This window comes from Scylla paramamosain, chromosome 3 (assembly GCF_035594125.1).
Source record: "Scylla paramamosain isolate STU-SP2022 chromosome 3, ASM3559412v1, whole genome shotgun sequence".
In the NCBI taxonomy this organism is placed as follows: domain Eukaryota; kingdom Metazoa; phylum Arthropoda; class Malacostraca; order Decapoda; family Portunidae; genus Scylla; species Scylla paramamosain.
Genome location: NC_087153.1, coordinates 6,531,937 through 6,540,000, shown reverse-complemented (window position 1 = coordinate 6,540,000; position 8,064 = coordinate 6,531,937). Strand labels below are relative to the sequence as shown.

The window sequence follows — 8,064 nt, the reverse complement described above, 5'->3', positions numbered from 1 at the left end:
CGTGTCGACACTTATACCACCACCTTCATGCACTTCTGGCCGCCAGGCTACTTGCCGCCCTACCGCCGTCTCACCCACGATGACACTCACCCAAACTTTTCTTTCTTGGTCGCACTAACTAACGAATGAACGGCTGGTCGCATCCCTTCATGAATGGTTCACTAGCGAGTAAATGACCAACAAATTCCTCCATGCATTCCTACAATACCCTCTTGCAAGCAACAATAAAGGTAAGGCACGCCGTGAGACAACTAAATACTGGGAAAGCAAGACCCTAATCATTTAACTTAATGTTATAAACAAAAAACAACAAATAAATAATAAAGTAAAATAAAATATCGACGACACTCCAGATGCACCTCATCCCCTGATCTCACAATGAGGCCACGTATGTAATAATGAAAGAGTAAACAGCAGCAGCACCACCACCACCATCAGCAGCAACAACTGCAACAGCAACAACAACAACAACAACAACAACAACAACAACAACAACAACAACAACAACAACAACAACAACAACATCAACAACAACAACAACAACGATAATACGTATCAAACTCAACGATCTGAACTGTTTTTACACGTAAGATATCACAACAACAAATTAGTCTTCGATCTTTCACCCCCTGCCGCAGTGGCGCACCTCTTCCCCTTCCACCCACCCCCTTTTTTTCCTTCCCTTCTTTCTCCCGCTGTCTTCACGCATATATACTACTTCTCCGAACTCGATAACTGCATTCCTTGCCATCCCCCGGAGCGCAAGACTTGTCTCCCCCCCACCACCACCCATCCCCATGTCCCCCGCCACGCTCACGCTTATTCTGTCTCTTTCTACTACAAAAGTTAACCAATATCATTATTCCTGTATCCCCTTCACTGCCAAACTCGGCGATAATCTAACTTCTGTTTTCCCTCCTTTTTAACATAAACTCTTACATTTGCAGAGTTTCGCGCCTCCTCAAAAAACTTTAGTACCTCTTCTTATTCATTATGTCCCTCTTTCATATATTTTTTATACTAGAATGGGTTATTTCTTTATGCTATGAGCCAATTATCTCCAGGTATACGAAGAAATAGCACAGGAGTCACCACATTTGTATGCACAGCACAAGAGATGTCAGGTGGCAGTGGCCTCTTATTATTATTCATCACGTCCTTTTTTCCGAGTAATTTTTTTTTTTTTTTAATTTATGAACCTATTTTCCCCATGCATAGAAAGAAGTAACCTAGGAGTCACGCATTTGTATGTATGAGATGCCAGTGGCAACTTATTATTATTCAGTATGTGCTTATTCGTTTATATTTTCTACTGGAATGCGTTATTTTTTTTATCAACCTATTCTCCCCATATATACGGATAAATAACATAAGTCACCTCATTTATGTGTATGTACGTGAGAAATGAGATGGCAGTGGCCCTGAGGCACAACACAGGTGAGGCCGGGACGGTGACTCCACCACCACTAGAGGGAAGGAAATTACTAGACTGAGTATTGATTCGCGGAGATTAGATGAGTGGCCTGGGTCTGGCCGGCACCAATACTGCAAGGTTTATGATGCAGGGGAACGGATTTTCTCTCTCTCTCTCTCTCTCTCTCTCTCTCTCTCTCTCTCTCTCTCTCTCTCTCTCTCTCTCTCTCTCTCTCTCTCTCTCTCTCTCTCTCTTGGTACAATACTTTATCCACGTACATACCTGAAAAGTAAAACCAACAAAATACATATATGGGAAAGGTTACAGCCTGTGCATCCCGTGCAAATGGTGGAAAACTTTACGAATATACCAACTTACACAGATTTCGAAAACAGATAGCTTCCTAATAGCAACAACAACAACAACAACAACAACAACAACAACAACAACAACAACAAACATCAAAACATGGTTTTGAAACATATGGATACTTTAAACTTGGGAATTCACTTTGAAAATCCTGTAAAAAAAATGCAAAATCCTGAAGAACTACTAAGGGAACATACACACACACACACACACACACACACACACACACACACACACACGTATGCAGTTCACATCCGTAATATCTCCACAGAAACACAACTTCCACCCAACATGCCAAGTACAGTGACAAGAGAACCACACACACACACACACACACACACCCTCGTGAAGCCAACAAGCTGGACCCTCCGTACGCTCCCGAGTCATTACCGCCGGATGAACCCTGTACACTCCCCCTCCCCGTGACTAAGCCCACTAAGCTGAGAACGTTATGCGATGATGTGAACTCTCCACTCCACTTTCAGGTTCGTTCTCGCAAAATAAATCGTAAACTATATCGAGGCTGAATGAGTTACGATGTCTTGAAGTACTCGTTTATTATTTTTGCAGGTGATGAGGCTAAAATCTGCTTTGTGGCGAGGTATTTCGTAGTATATACCAGCGACAGATCCAGTTTTACGACTCTCACGTCCCCTCCGCCTCTTATTTGTTTATAAAATGTAACCGCTGCGCCACTCCAAAGATAAGACCGGATCTTGCCAGGCAGAAGGCTCACCGCACCAAGGGGAACAGACGTACAAACGCACGTTATAATTCCCCGAGTAGTTTACGCGTGTCATTTTTAAGACGCTCACATTTTCTAGGTTCATGGACAATGGTAGTGTTTTTTTTTTTGTTTTTTTTTATTGTGTGTACCATTTCGGGTTCGAATGCAGGTACGAAACACTTAGATACGATCAAGTCAAATCAGATCAAATGAAAACACACCGGAAGCCTCGAAATGCCATGGACTTATCAAATTTTATACGTATTTACGTTTATACAACAGAGGGGTAATTTCAGTAATAAAATATTTACTTCCAATGACTAGGAAAAATACAATTTGAAAAGATACTGAAGGTAAAGTTAAAACCTATCTGGATCAATCTGCAACATGCTTCGTTCCTTGAATAGCTCTCACTACTCAAAATGCTTCTCTCGTCAAATTCCACGTAATCGACGATCGGTATTTCCCGTGCACGTTTCCCAGTGCAATTCAAGGAATTTAAATAGAGTTGTACGCAGTGATGAATATATATATATATATATATATATATATATATATATATATATATATATATATATATATATATATATATATATATATATATATATATATATATATATATATATATATATATATAGGATCACCTGAAGATCCGCCACCCCACAGGGATCACCTGAAGATCCGCCACCCCAGATTGTCTCACCTGAAGATCCGCCACCCCAGACTCTCTCACTTGGTTAGGTTAGGTTAGGTTAGGTTAGGTTAGCCTAACCTAACCTAACCTAACAACATGAACGCATTAAAAAACTGAGTGGATATAAAAAATACAGAAAAAAGTTTACTTCATTAAAAGTATGGGATCACCTGAAGATCCGCCACCCCAGATTGTCTCACCTGAAGATCTGCCATCCCGAGTGCGGCTGGGGTGGCGGATCTTCAGGTGATCCTATATATATATATATATATATATATATATATATATATATATATATATATATATATATATATATATATATATATATATATATATATATATATATATATATATATATATATATATATATATATATATATATATATATATATAAAATTTACAAACCCATGAAATCAACATGATGATGAAAATGAAATACATAAATAGATAAATAAATGAATAAAATAAAGTTACTGATAGTGAAAAACCCAGTGGGTTTCTTATGTGCCTCCGCTCGCGTGTTGTTCTTGACAAGCATCTACTCGCGCATTCTCGGGGATGGCAATGTTTGATATTTTTTTACGATCTTCGACTGCTGGAGTATATAATTTGTACTACATCAATACATACATGTAATGCATGACGCGACCAGGTACAAACACCAGCTATAAAGAATCAGTCTTAATGTTTGGTGCAATGAGCCCTCACATACTCCTCCCTTCTCGCTTGATAATTACTGCGGGATACAAACTCGGCATCACAGGATTACTCTTATGACGTCATAAATAGGAAGACCCATGAGTGGCGACCATTAAATACCTTTAAGAACGGAGATAACAAAGCTCTACTCGAGCCGCAATTACATATGCAGGAGACATTTTCAACAAGCCAACATTGAGTTTGTATTCGTCAAAATATTAACTTTTACGTACAGAAACGTTTCAAACGTAACAACAGTTAATATATATGTAATCTTATTTGCATATGCAATCATAATTTCAAAACCATATTCAAACAAACATGAACAATATTTTTCTACTTATTCTATTTTATCTATTTCTTCTTTTTTTCAAGTATTCCTAAGTCGCACTGGATGAAATATGAACAGCTTGATAAAAAGTACCATCAGAAGTCGCGGTCACGATAATTAAAGGTCGTGTACTTTTTTTCAAGTATCTCAATTTCCCGCAGATTAGTGAAGCAGTGCTCTCAGAAATGCTGCCTGAAACGTTTCCTCTGTAATGGCACTTGCACTATTACATGCAGTTCGCATACAATATACGAGCCATATTTTCATCTAAAGCCATGACCAAAACTCATGAACCATGCCGCCACACCTGATACCAGTATGTACACAACTTTACTAGATATCAATATATTATAGTGCCGTGTGGGTCTCTAGGCAATGTGATGCTCACGGCGGCGGAAGTTCTAAAGTCGTTTGGCGCTGACTGTATGTTATCTCATGAGGAGTATTTTCAAAGACCACAGAGATTATTAGTCAAACATTTTTTTTCACTGATGATGCAGAATCCTTGCTAAGTTACCAATAGAATCAACCTGCTTGTTAAAAGTTGCTGAGAGAAGACACCAGAATATTTAAGAAAATGGACCTATGAAGAAATATTGTTCAAGATATTTTTGGACAGGTCCCATAAGTCGTGAAAGTATCTGCCATTTTTACTGATGAAAGAGTTTTGGCAAGTTGTAGAACTGATCTGGTATGATTTCGGGCTGGAATATAAAGACTGTAAATTCGAGAGGTTGCTATTTGTGAGCCGCCTCTCTAAAATGAGCAGCACGAGAGCAAGATGCCTATGTCGAATCCTCCGTTATGTGTTATGATCTCTGCACAATTTTTTTTTTCCTTTTTTTTTTTTTTTGACACGCAAGCAATACAGTTAATATCATGCTGGAAAATCTTCAATTGAATCTTGATTCAAATTAACAATTTTGCATAGCCTATCAATCTTTCACTGTTGAAATCAGCACAGTAAGCGGTGGCATATTTTGTGTCTCTCAGCCAGTGTTCATATAGTTTTCCGGTGGACTTACACACATTACGAAATTTCGTTCGCCTCCGCGCATCACGGGCAAGTAACGCGGAGGGATGGGCTTGGGGTGATAGAAGTTTAGAGGGGCTAGTAATTAGTATACGTCAGTGAGTTAAGGGGCAGCGCGGTGAGCACAACTACCGCCCCCACTGACCTCGCAGACAGTTTTGCGAGATTTGTCCCTGCCACATCAGCAATGGTGCATGTTTGCAGTATTAAAGGGTGCCGGGAACTGGAACGCTGGAAACGAATTACACTTTTCCACAGATTACCGGCAAATGCAACGGCACGGAAATTATGGAAGAGAATACACCAGTAATAAGGCCGGGAAAGGAATCTAGATAATTACCTCACTGCTCAGGAGCCAACTATACACGGAACCTAAGGTATGCCTCATTTTTTTTACCAATATACTTTGTGGTAGGTATAGATAGATATAATTTCAAGGCCTACACAAGAGAGATGTTAGTCCCCACTAAAGGTTATTTAGAGAACGCATTGGACGCGCGAAAGAAAACGAGAGGGAGTAGGGATAGGGGTGAAGGAAGGAGCCCCCTCTATGTCTTCCGGAGGGACTCGAAGCTCCATTCACCGGCTGCAAGAGTTCGCGTTGTTTGACCAGAGTATTATATTGACATTGCTTTCACCAAATCACCCATTGATAAAACAATACAGATTTATGATTGGCAAATCAAGATACGCGACAGAAACGCAGATATATGATTATTTTCTTCAAGAAAATACGAAACGGTACAAATATGTGGATCGAAACAGTGGATCCCTATAGGATTATTTTTTTTTTTTTTTTTTTTTTTTGTTAAATTCTCAATGAAGCGTGAGTATAAATTTCTTTAGGAGGTATGCATATATAACCACAGTATCACAGGTACCGAAACTGGCAAATATTTTACGATCGTAAGCTGATCAAAATTGTCAATCAACACTCACCAACTACACTTGTGTTCTTCCTGTAAATTTACGTACTCGTGAAGACACCACTGACAGAATATCTTGCCAGCCACTGTTGTCTACTCTCTAACGGCCAAGAATGCGTTCGATATCTACCAACACACACATCAAAAGCACAATTATTAAATATCTGCAGACAGCGAGGCACTGCACACGGGTATAGCCGCCGTAACATGAACCGTAAACAGCAGATTCGACAGAACAATAACTCGGCTTAAAGGAACCACGGTCAAAATATCAACATGTTTTATCCCTCTCTCTATCTTTTATTTTATTTCCTAAAATACCCATATTGTTACACACTTCTTTGCACGTATTCCAAATGACTAGTACTGTCTGGACCGATATTAACCAACACGTCCTCGGATCCCTTTTAACTTTAGTTTCCGTAGTATTTTCGTCTTTCAAGACGACGCACAATCCAGAGTCGAACGCATAATACTGTTCAGTTTTGGTACAATCTATCATAACGGTTGACACGACTTTGGAGCTCAGCTCCGTGACTGCTCAGTCCATAGTTGCAAATTAATCTTTATTTTGAATTATTAGTACTGTTTCATGCCTTCCACCTTTCAAAACCATGTCACATAAATTGGTCCTAAAAAACAAACTTCAGTGTAATATTAAATTTAGATCTTTTTTTTCCACTTGCTTTGCTTATGATGGCTAATGATTGCGCATTGCCATATGATCATATTGTATGAAAATTTAATAATTATAATCATGCACTCAATTAAACCATAAACAGAAAGCATGGCAGTTTTTATTTCATTATCAGTTAGTACTATTTAGTTTACTATTACTAGTGAGATGAAGGGTGACCAGCTTGATAAAAGTACCATCATAAGTTGTGTTCACGGAAATCGAAGGTTACCTCATCGTACTCTGACAACCCAAGGGAAGTAAAAGGGAGGGATTGTACTGTCATCCCCATCAAGCTCTGTTGTAACGCAACTTTTTTTTTCTTTAGTTTCATCACAGTAATAACAGCTTCACAAGCTTAAAGAAAACCTGCTTTTTTGTTGCACTCCTCATATAAATGCTGATAATGAATGAAAAATTAAACACATGAACATAATGCGTCCTGATTGGCTAGCTACGAAGTCATTCGGACGGCGTCACTAAGCTCCGCACCATTTTGACAGCTGAGAAGGAAAGACAAGTCTATCTAAGTATGTTGGCATTCTATTTCAATAATTATAGCGATGTCTTGTGGTGTCACCATATTCCACGCAAATGTGAGAAGCAGGAAATTTGTGCTTAGTATTTTTGTCTTCCCAAAAAATTAAAATGCGTTACATAAATGGCTAGACGGTTCTCATACAAGCCAAGTGAAATTAGGGCATCGTGTTTGTTCGCTGTTTCTCGCTAGTCTTTCATTTGTCATTTGCTACATGACAACGTGAAGCTCTAATTGACTAATAATTCAGGTGATAAACCATGCCTGAATTCCATATATATATATATATATATATATATATATATATATATATATATATATATATATATATATATATATATATATATATATATATATATATATATATATATATATATATATATATATATATATATATATATATATATATATATTTTTTTTTTTTTTTTTTTTTTTTTTTCCAGTAGTGGTAAGTACTGCATGGTTTCGTCACAGTATTAACGGGAAGGTTACAAGAGCATGATGATGTAGCCTTCAGTCGCCATGACCACAACTGTAGTAGTGTTCATCTGCTAGCAATCATCGTCCTTCTCTTCAATGTCCCTTGTATTAAGATTACGTACATGTTATGTATGTGGTCCCGCATCAATTCATTTTTTCACATTCGTTAATGCGGGA

General features: G+C 38.3%; 1 protein-coding gene across 2 annotated transcripts in view; it reads right to left on the bottom strand.

Moving 5' to 3' along the window:
• The window catches only part of LOC135089678 (uncharacterized), a 71,005-nt gene extending 63,329 nt beyond the window's left edge, over nucleotides 1-7,676 (bottom strand). For both annotated transcript variants that reach the window (XM_063985599.1, XM_063985607.1), the window contains exon 1: nucleotides 6,207-7,676. The gene's annotated coding sequence lies outside the window, so the exon portion shown is untranslated. The remainder of the gene's footprint in view (nucleotides 1-6,206) is intronic.
• Nucleotides 7,677-8,064: the final 388 nt, after the last annotated feature.